The following is an 11045-nucleotide window of genomic DNA, read 5'->3' as shown; positions in this document are numbered from 1 at the left end:
TGGGGCTAGAGTCTCCCCCACCCCGTTCTCCGCCGCCCGGCCCCCCACCCGTGGGTTTCATCAACACGTGAGCATTGCAGCCCCCAGGAATGACAACCCTGCACAAAGCACCTGCTCTCCTGGTGCCCTAAGCGCGCATCTAGGATGCGGCCAGGAGCGCCCCCAGCTGGTGGCAGGGTCTGGAGAGACACAGGGCGTGGAAGGAAGGAGGGGGGCGCCCACAATGTGTAGACCTGGGGTTCTTTCCGCCCAGAACCACTTTGATACAAGGGCAGAGCGAACCCAGAGTTAAGCATAGCGTCCTTCCAGGTATTAGTGCGGTGTTCTCAAGCCCAGCTTTGTGGCCGTCACCACGACCGAGGGTGAGGGGCAACACTGGACTGTCTGCAAAACGCGGTCTCAGGCCTGGGCGAAGACTGCTGCACGCTGAGGGCCAGACAGCCAGAGACCACCGCTCGAGACCTCGCTGCTACAACACGTTTCACCCTCGCAGCCTGGCCCCCAGACTCGGAAACCCTTGGCCAGGAGAAATTGAACCCGGTCTAGAGAAGCGCCGGAGGTCGTAGTTCAGAGGGACTGACGCATTTCCCCATTTTATAGATGGGGAAACCGAGAGAGTGTGCCTGCAGCGAGTCCACAGAAAAATACTGCTGACCCTCTTCAGCGCTGCGCACGGGTCCGCCAGCGCGCGCGGGGCCTCGCCCCTGGGCTCCGGCCGTCTCTTGCCTTTTCCCGGAGCGGGATTTCTCACTCCCGCACCTGCACCACGGATTTTGTGTCTGCGGAGCCCAGGCCCGTGGGCCTTGGTGCTGCCCACTCCCAAACATGCCCATCCCTGCCCAGGAATGTCACCGTCCTCTGCTTCCTTCCGTTATCTGGGAACTTTTAATTTGCATGTAAGGCTTTTTATCTATTTATTTTTTAAGCAAGCAAACAAACAAACATAGTAAGCAATTTGCCTTCAAGGGAGCAAAGTTACAAAATACCCGCACACAGAAGGAAGCCAACAACCTTGTTCTCAGTCCCTGGGAAGTCTAGGCTGGAGCGCGCAGGGCTCTCCCCGCTGCCCCAGTCTCTGCCTCCTGAGGCACGACTTTCTAACCCGCGTGTTTCCCAGCTGGCTCTGCGTCCATCCGTTAAATATGTATTTAATACACGAAGAACTGAAGCGTGGGGATACGTCCTCCAACGGTTTAGGGGGATGACCCATAACCGCTCAATTAGGATAATCTGTCACAGAAACAAACGCAGGGAGGGGTGGGGGCGGGGAGCCGGAAGAGCTCGGCTATTCCTTTGGGCCTCCGGGGGCCCCCCGCAGTGAGGACATTCGTGGGGGTGTGTCCGTTGGGCCACCAGCCGGGGCGTGGACTTGTGCGCACGCCAGTGTATCTAATAAACACCAGCAGGCGCGCCCCTGCGTTTCAGCAGCCGAGGTCAGTCCAGCCGGCTGGCGGCACGTGTCGCAGAGCCCAATTCCTTCTTCTGTGGCTTGTCCTCGGTGACCGTCTTGCGTCTCGCGGTCTGCGGGAGGGCGCGGTCTGAGCTTCTTTAAGGGCTCGCTCGGGTCGGTGGAGTTGGAAGTAGGGCCGGCGTGGCGGGGCGGGGCTGGGGGGTGTTCTGTCCCGGGACAGCAGGAGTTTAGAATCCGGGAAGTCAAATCCCGAGGCAGGAGGGCTAGCTTACTCGCTGGGTTCCTGCGTGGCCGCCCATAAGGACAACCCAAACCCCAGCCCCGTGCCACCGAGACAAAGAGGCCTTTCTGGGGCTGGGATGCGGCACTTCGCGGTCCTCATTCCCCAGGCCCGGATCTCGGGATGGCAGCTCTGGACTGACTGTAGGCCCCTTCTCCCTGTAGCCTTCCCCAGCACCTTTCGGTCGCCGGAGAGCTGCTCGGGAGGTGGCGATGGACTGGGTTTCCCTGAGTTCCTTTGGCTCAGGGGCAAGTGGGTCGCTGGACACCACTCCCTGTCTCCGAGTTCTCCCACCCCCACAAGGAATAATCAATCGGAAACTGGAGCCCAGCCAAGGCGCTTGTCCTCATGCGTCCTGGAGGCATCCAGGCACTTGTCCAAGTCTTGCGGCCCAGCGCCTGGTGAGCACGTCCTGGGAGGGTCCCAGGCACCCCGGTTCCCACCGGCGCCAGGCAGCTGGGACGCAGCCCTATAGAGCGAAACTGAGCGCTCATCTGCACAGGCTAATGGCTGAGCTGTGGGGGTTCCTGGCTGGCGCGGGCTTCCTGGAGTTGTCGGCCTCCTCCGTCAAAACAGAGGAGGTGTTTTTTCCCCTCTCCTTTGTGTTTCGCTCCCACAAAAGGCTGGGTGCGTGTGGAGACCGGCCTTTACTCAGCCGCCTGGCCGCCCTGGAGGGGCTTGTGCCAAACGGCCAGCGGCCTCACTCGGAGCTCCAAGGGCGCAGACCTCCAACGGCTTCCCAAGTTCCTCCCCCGCCTTTCTTTCCAGCCCTCGCCCGCCTTCCCTGAGTTCCTGCACACATTCAGTCGTCCGGACCGGGCTGCCAAGGGGAGCGCGTCCTTGTGCAGGGCGGGCCAGGGCTGGCTGCGGGAGGCAAGGCTCTTGGCACCGGAAGGGAAAGAAACAAGAAAAAGCATTTCAGCCATTGCTCCTGGTCCGGAAACTAAAAGGAATGCGGAATGGCCCCGTTTGGCGCCCAAATCATGAGGATATGACCCTTTGGGAGGCAGAACTCTGCACACAAATGCCATCTGTCTCCCTTTCAAGCCTCAGCTCCCAGAAGCGGCCACCTCATCCCAATGTCCGGGGTCTGCCACGTGGAGGGGGCTGTGTAGATGCTTCTGAACGTGCACATGTGCACGTGCGTGCGTGGGCTGGTGTGAAACTTGACTGTTAAATACATGCAAATGTGGATGAAGGCGCGTGGTGTGTTTATTCCATGTACAACAGTCAACCATGAGGTCTGTAATGCTGGGTTGCTGATGTGCGAGGCACTGAGTGGGTCGTGACAGATTTCCTCTTATTTAACCTCTCACTGACCCTCACTCGGATGGGAGACACACAAAGGGAGGTGTGGACTTTTGGCCGAGGCCCAGCAAGTGGCTGGCAGGTCCAGGGAGGCTGCACGTGGGCGTGGGGGGATTAGGGATCTCAGGCTCTCCTCGGTCCTCATTCCCCTGACGGGTTTTTAGCAACGACCTGTAGCCTCAAAGGGTGTGTCTGCTGCTGGATTTGGAGGAGGGTGGGGAGGGAATGATATCCTCCCCTGGCAGTTTCTCTGTTCTGCTGATATTCAAGTGTTTGTAAGGTGCTGAGGTTGGAGGAATCCAGGGCCCCTGGCCTGGCCTGGCTGAGGCCCAGGGGGGGGGGGGGGATCGGCGTGCACCTGGGAAGTTAACGGGAAAGAACAAAAATGAAGCCAAACAAAGTCCCAAACAAACGGTCTGTCCCCCTCCCCCCACCAACCCTACCCTCTGGGTCACACCCTTCGGTCAAGCCAGCAGGATGGCCACCTGCTCCTAAGGATCGCTGCCCCTGAAGGTAACCTGCAAGCCAAGTTCAAGGTGGAATGAAGTTGGGATAGGCCTTGGGGGCGGGAGGGACAGGGAGGACCCAGGAACTGATTTCTATAGATCTGAGCTTCCTTATAGGTTATGGGACAGGCACATCGATCTCGTTTTACAGGTGAAGGCACTGAAAGCCCAAGGCCCAGCCTCCAGCCCACGGGATCCCCAGTCCAGGGGCCTCGGCAGCATGGTCCCACAGCACCATCCGCTCCCTTCCCCCCAATTCATGGACACTAGGCGCTCCCTTTCTCCCTTCTAAATTAATCTGCAGGGTGAGGGATCGCGGTGAAGAGGTTGGGGAGCACGGTGGGGGTGTCCCTGGTTGGGTGGCTGTGCCCCACAGGGCCGGAGGAAACCGGATCCTGCCTAAGGCTAAGACCCTGGGGCTAAGACTTGGCTGGCTTCTGAACAGGAGACTCTTCCAGGCTGCAGGTGACTACACGCGCCTGCCCCCACCCCCATTCTGGAGACAGCTAGGATCTGCGCTCCCCGCAGCACCATGCCTGGAGGGAGGGCGTGGAGCATCTCACCTCCGGGGACAGAGGGTGATCGGTTGTCTTTCCAAGCACCGGATGGATGGCCTGGCTTGTTACCTAGGGAAAATGTAGCAGTACGGCTTCTCCCCGTAGTCTTCAGGGTCAAGTCCGAGTCTGTTAACACGGCCTACAGGGTCCTGACCTGTGCCCAGCCAGTTTCTCATCCCCTCTGTCTCCTAGGTCACCTTTCTCAAGACCCAGAGCGCCGGGTGGGCGCTCCTTCCCGACTCCGCCCACGTGCTCTGCCAGCTCCCGCACACCCTGTCGTCCCTGTCGCACTAGCCTCGCAGGGGTCAGGCCGGGAAGGACCCCGCACTGCGCCCGGTGGCACCCAGAGCCCTCTCCCTGCCGCTCTGGAGTAAGGGCCTGGCTCCTTCTTGGCAGAGGAGCGCCACTCAGGGCCTGAATCCGCTGCGCCCCGCCCCCCGGGGGCCCAGAGTAGGCACCGCCCCGGAGGGCTCGCTACATCGAAGTGAGGCCCAGTGGTAAGACGGCTATGGAGAGCTTTATAGAAGTTTCCACACATCGCCAGAGAGTAACAATAGCATCAGAGGCACACGCCTTCCCTATGTAAACCAGTTTCGGATCTTGGCCCGGAGGGGGGGTGGGCTGTCGGACGACACTTCGCCCTCCAAAGTCTAAGGGGCCACCTCCTAAAGCCTTCGAGTCCCCTCCCAGGATGTTCCCCCTGTGGTTCGCCGGGGTACATGGACACCAGAAGGCGGCTCCGGGGCCCCGAGGGAGCGGTCTGCTCTCTTGCCTGAGGCCGAGCCCTGGCCCGAGGACCCGCGGGGCCAGAGACGGCCTCAGGCCGCTGCCCAGGGGCTTCAAGCCCTCCAAACCACGACAGGCAGAGAGGTGCGCAGCGAGGGAGCCGCGAGGCCCGGGCCCGGCGGTGCGCTGCCAAGGACTGGGTGGGTAGGGCCCTCACCGGCTCCGCCCCGACGCAGCCCGCCCAGCACGCCCCCAGCTGCGTGCCGGGGGCCGGCGCACAGGGACACGGGGACCCCGGGACCCCGCCGCGTGGGCGCAGGCTGCCCGCCCGTGCAGCAAACCCGCCACCGCGCAGGGCCCGCGGGCAGCGATTTCCGCCGGTGGTACGAGCAGCAGCACCGCGCGCTCGGCCTCAGTCTTGGGTCTGGATAAAAGAAAAGGAAAGGCAACAATGTCCCTTTTCGCTCTCTCCTCTCGCTTCTGTTAGTCTGTGCTTCTCCTTTGTCCTCCGTGCCACTCACCTCCGACACACAGACATGACTTTCATTTTGACTTTATTTTCCCTGTTATTACAATGACACATGCCGCGCACCTCCAAGCGGGGGTGGGGGGGGGTGGGGCTCAGGTGCGCTCCCAACCGCGTCTGCCTCTCTCCAGACCCCTGGGGTTCCAGGACACGCAGCACCCGCATTACGTGCCAGCTCGTGGAAAGTGCAGAATTTCAGGCCCATCCAGACCCAGTGAGACCGCCTGTTAAAGAAAATTCAATAAGCATAAAAAAAAAAAAAACACTTTGAAATACAAAAATCAAACCACCAGCAGTCCAACCCTCTCCCCTCCACGAAGTTACTGTCGAGGTTTTGGGTTCATCCTCCGAGCCCATAGACAGGCGTTGGAGTCTGCTTCTTGCGTCCCCTTGGAGCCTTGCACACAGGATCCACCCGACACCTGTCACAGCCCACAGCCGCACTGTCTGGGTTCCGCTCCCTGCCCCCGCAGCCGGGAAGTGCAGATCTGCTTGTGCCCCGGCGGCCGGTGTGAGGACCTCGGGCTCGGGGCACCTGCCTGGCAGTCATGGACTGAGCTCCCTTGAGGGCTCCTGGCCAGAAGCAGGTTCTGTACTGAGGGGCTTGCCCCTCGGACAGGTGAAAGGGTAGGGGCTGGTCCTCACGCTGCCTAAAGAAGGGGGGGGGCGTGAGCCCACCATCTGTGACTCAGATCATCTCTGCTCTCCGGGATTAGAGCAAACCCCCTTCAGCTGTGTTAAATCCACTGCCACGCTGGGTTTTCTGACGCAGCGAGACAGAGCCCTAGCAAAGGTCAGGCCCTTGCGAGCTGGGTGGGCACCTCGGCGGTCGGAAGAGGCATCTGTGAATGAGCAGAGCCACGACAGCACTCGAGACTTAAGGTACTGCCATGCCATGAGGTCACCAGCTCTTTCGTGAGAGGACGCCGTGAGGGAAAGGTGAGTGAGCAGGTCCCTCCTGGTCTCTCTGTCACTCGGGAAGGGTCAGGACGCACCCTGGGCAGCCTCTGTCGTGCACGGCGTGGGTCCCGGGGGCCCCTTCGCTCTTCCTCGTGGTGCCTTTTCATTCGACACTACTTGCTCTTGAATGTCCCTGTCACACACACTTCCGTGGCAGACAGGGCTGCTGCCTGTCCAGACCCCCTTTCCACCATTTCTGGGCACCCCTTCACGCTCTGGCGAGCTCCCACTTCCCACGCTTGCCCGCAGAACCTCGCTTGGACTCCTGGAGCTGCCTCGCTGACCGTGGAGAGACCCCAAAGGCAGGAGGAACTCGGGGCGCGCCGGGGTTCCGGAGAAGCCCGGGCTCTCTAGGGCTGTGGCCTGAGATGTCAGCCTTCCCTGGCCATCCCCGCAGGCCTGCGCCCTCGCCGCCCCCAGCCTGCCCGGGGGGTCACCCAGCGCATCAGCCGCAGCGCGGACGTCCCTGTGCGCCCTCCCGCTGCTGAGGGGCCCGCTCCCCGCTCTGTCCTGGTGCTGCCTCGTCTCGCCCCCTGCGCTACATCCTCTCCTGTGCCGATGGCTGCCCTGGCCCCTCTGAGCCGGCGGCGTGCTGGTCAGAGGAAGGAGCAGGGAAAGTGGAGGCCACACCACGGGCTCAGAGGCAGCAGCCAGCACTCCTGCTCACACCCCACTGGTTTCTCTCAGTCACATGGCTACACCAAAGGCAAGGGTGGCTGGGAAATGTAGTCTTCAGATGAGGGGCCAAGTGCCATCCCTTAGAATCCATTGGCAGCGCTCATTCTGAACGGACGTTGAGGGCAACCCGGCATTGCCGTCACATTTAGGAATCACTGTCTTACACGCTAGGAACTAAAATTCTTCTGCTGCCCACGGACGCTTGACTTACTGCCAAAATACACCTCTAGCCGCTGTGACCAACGCCGAGGCGGCTGGCTGCGAATGCCCTGAAGCTCTGGGAGGACGTTTCTGGGAAAGGCCTGGAGGTGATGGCTATCACCCCAGCGTGGTTACGGGGTCTCGGGCACAGAGGTCGCAGGTGTGGCCAACCCAGTGGTGCGTGGCGGGTGCGGAAGAGCTTTCATGGCGTGGGGGAGGGGAGTCCTGGAGGTGGGCACCTGGGGACAGGACTTGGGGCACGAAAGAGGTGACAGGAGGCCTGCCTGGCCCTCCTGGATGGGAAGGGCTGTCCCGGGTCCCTCCTCCTCTACGTGATCAGCTGTGGTTCGGAGGTGGCCGCCGGTCCGCAAGCCGCCTTGACTCCACACTCGGACACCGACTCTGGCAGAACCTGCCTGCATCTCCCGGCGGGGGCCACGTCCTCCTGGGGTCCAGGGCATGGATCTGATCTGGGACCAGCGGGTCTCCTGCTGGGTGGCACTTCCTTCCGGGGCTACTTTGCAAGAATTAGGACATTTGTCCTATGTAGTGGGTTTAATGGTGTCCCCCGCCCCCCACAAATATGTGCCCATGTCCAAGTCCCTGTAACTTGTGGATGTGACCTTATCTGGGGAAAAGGTCTTTGCAGAGGTATTTCAGAACCTTGAGACCATCCTGGACTATTCGGTTGGGCCCTAAATCCAACCGCAAGTGTCCCTAGGGGAGCAAGGCAGAGGACATTTGAGACAGAAGAGGACAAGACACGGAGGGGAAGCCGCACAACAGGGGAGGGAAAGACCGGAGTGACACGGCCACAAGCCAAGGACGCCTGGAGCCCCCAGGAGCTGGAAGGGGTGAAGCAGAACCCTCCTCTCGAGACTTTGAAGGAAACAGAGCCCTGCTGACACCTCCATTTCCGACGTGTGACTCCCAGGACCGAGAGAACGGTTCTGTTATCTCACGCCACCATGCTGCTGTGAGCTGCATGGCAGTCCCAGGGAGCGCTGCCAACGTGAACCGAGCCGTGGGCGTGGAGGTGGGACCAGGCCGCAGGCCCCGTGCTGGTGGACAGGCAGCTGGCTTTTGCCTCTCCAGGTGTACTCCCCTCGGCCCCTCGCTGCTCTCTGCACCTGGCTTCTGTGCTTGGGGGCGTTTACTGGCCTGGCTCCCCCCCTCCAAGGTCTCTGGGGCTGGCTCTGTCCCACACTGGTAGGTGACTGCTCCTCCTCAGGCAGCTGACTCACCAGGCCTTCCCCCGCCTGGGTCTGGTCACCTCCCTCTCCCCTTGTCCTTTTGGGCCAGCAGGTGGGGACAACTCAGATGCTGCCAGCTCCGTTCCGGCACTGTCCCTTGAGTCTCCCCTACACCCTGACCCCACGTTTGTGATCGGCCCCCCTGTATATTACCCTCCCTCTAAATGTCCTAACTCTGGTGTGCTATGTCTTGCTGGGGCCCCGATGGATGCATGGACGCAGCCCTGCAAGGGGTCCCCGTGTCTCTGCTGTTGTCGAGGGTGGGAGTCCGTGAAGCCGGTGGGGTTAGTTTTTGAGGGCCAGCACGTCATGGGGGCTGGTGGAGAGTTAGTCGTGCTGACGGCCAGGCAGGGAGGGCTGCAGGGAGGGGGCCGTTGCCCCGCGGGGCTCTGCAGAGGCCCCCTCGGTCCTGCCCCATGTTCCAGGCTATTTCTCTCTGTTTCAGGGACCACTTTCTGGAGGGCCACACCTGCTGCCCCTGCTGGAGTCTGGAGTGGTGCTTTGGCCCCCTGGAGGTTCAGCCACTGCGAGGCACCTCCTGCCTGGCAGGGACAGCAGGCGGCTCCTGTGTCCCCACCACTTCTCCGGGGGAGGAAGCGGACAACCACCTTCCAAATCGAGAGTTCAGACAAAAACCCGTGAAATCCACTACGCACCCAGAAGGACACAAGCCTGTGTTTTGATTGCAGAATGGCCTCCTTTTCCCCAACAACATGGAATCGGGACTCACCACCCCCTCCCGTTAGCTGGGCTCATTGGTGTGTCCCTTGCCTGTCCGCGGGGAATGTGAAGCCAAGGAGGTGGCCCCAAACCAGGACCTGGCTGGCCAGCCAGCCAGTGCGTCAGTCTGTGGAGGGAAACGGGAGAGGACGGTCCGGACTGGGGGCCGTGGATGGCGGCTGGGGAAGCAGAACCAGGAGGCTTCCCCGAGTTCAGAGGAGACGGCCACCGTTTTCTGTAAAGTAACTCATTGACCTTGCTTTTCCTGATACTAGAAATCACACCTGGTCCTTGTTTTAAAAAACATGGACCATACAGGGCGTCAGAACTGCAGAGAACGTGGGAAAGGCGGCATTTCATTCTTGTCCAGGTGACTGACGACAGGACCCTGTCGTGGGCTGAAATGTGGATGAGGCTGTGTCTGGACACAGTGCTTTATTATTATTTTTTTTACTGTATGGTTGCCTCTCACTCACGCCCCCAACTGGGGACCTGACGTGCAACCTAGTAATGTGCCCTGACTGGGAATCGAACCAGCGACTCTTGGCTCGCAGGCCGATGCTCAATCCACTGAGCCACAGCAGTCAGGGCTTTGGACACAGTGTCTTTAAAGAGGCAACCTCGATAAAATGAGGCCACGTAGGTGGGCCTTCGTCCCCTAGGGCTGCTGTCCTTATAAGAAGAGGTTTGGATCCGCTGAGAGAGGCAACCATGTGAGGACCAGGGGACAAGATGGCCGTCTACAAGCCCAGGAGAGGGGCTTCGGGAGGAACCGGTCCTGCCGTCACCTTGATCTGGGACTTCCAGCCTCCGGGACTGGGAGGCAATGACCTCTGATGCCTCAGCCCCTGTGGTACGTTGCCGTGGCCCCTGACGACTAACAGAAACCCCAGCCTTGGGCAGGGGCGGCGTTACGGAGGGAGGAGACGGGTGGAAGACGTCCTTAGGAAGTGGGATCGACAAGTCTTGGTGACTGACTGCGTGCAGCGGGGTACGGACGAGTCTAGGATCTTGTCTTCTGTTTGGGCGGATTGATGGATGGAGCGTTGGCCCAACCCACCCACCAAGGGGAGAGTCTGTGGAAGCATCCGTGGTTTGGAGCCCTTGAGTTGGAGGTACATGGGGAACACCAGTGGGGACACCCAGTGTCCAGTGGACGGTATTGTCCAGGGGATGGAGCCAGGGGCCTGGAAGGGAACCCAGGAGCGCATCAGCGCGTGGGAATCCTCCTGGAGCTAGGGGGGCCTGCCAGGTGCAGAGCCCCAGCAGAGGAAGGGCCCTGGGGAGCTGGCAGGTGTTTTCATGGTGACGAAGGGCCCGTCGCTTATTGTGCCGGTGGCCTGTGTCACAGCTGTTCACATTGATTAGGTTGATTACCAAATATGGCCCACCTCCCCTAATTTTACTTTCAATCCATTGTTTAAAAAATTCCCAAGGTGGCACAGACTACTCCTCATACGCTAAATTGGCCAAATTAGGGGGGGCCGGGTCTTTGCCCCGCCCCTGGGATAACGTGGCACATATGGCGCCCAGCATGCTGGTGTCACCCCCCCCCCCCCCCCCCGCAGGTGAGTGTGGAGCTCAGGGGCAGACAGCGGGCTGTTCGCTTTTGGTGACGATGAACATTCTCTCCTCATGGCATCGCCTCTCGCCTCACTTTGAAAGTCTTATTTGGAAAAATGCGTATCAGCGTGCGCTGGACATGTGAGTGAACGGATTAGAGATCTCTGAGAATAATGGCGTTGTGAGTGTGAGTGTGATTATTGTATTCATGGCTCTTGCTAGCAGATGTGGCGTGGTCAGCGTGACTCAGACGCTCCCACGGACTGCCTCTCCTAAGCTGGGGAGCGTGTGTTCTCAAACTCTGCCAGCTCCTAGGTCCGTTTGCTGTTTAGAAGTGCAGGCTTGGCTTCAGGCTG

The 11045-nt window shown here is 60.6% G+C and overlaps 1 long non-coding RNA gene across 1 annotated transcript; it reads right to left on the bottom strand.

Moving 5' to 3' along the window:
• Positions 1 to 5325: 5325 nt before the first annotated feature.
• Positions 5326 to 6901, bottom strand: LOC150020499 (uncharacterized). Its single transcript, XR_016513370.1, has 2 exons — positions 6805 to 6901; positions 5326 to 5538 (listed from the first exon to the last, which is right to left on the bottom strand). It is a non-coding gene; the product is annotated as an uncharacterized LOC150020499 (long non-coding RNA).
• Positions 6902 to 11045: the final 4144 nt, after the last annotated feature.

This window comes from Furipterus horrens, unplaced genomic scaffold, assembly GCF_987537825.1.
Source record: "Furipterus horrens unplaced genomic scaffold, mFurHor1.1.pri manual_scaffold_1, whole genome shotgun sequence".
In the NCBI taxonomy this organism is placed as follows: domain Eukaryota; kingdom Metazoa; phylum Chordata; class Mammalia; order Chiroptera; family Furipteridae; genus Furipterus; species Furipterus horrens.
Note: the sequence above shows the minus strand (reverse complement) of the source record. Positions and strands in the feature narration are given on the sequence as shown.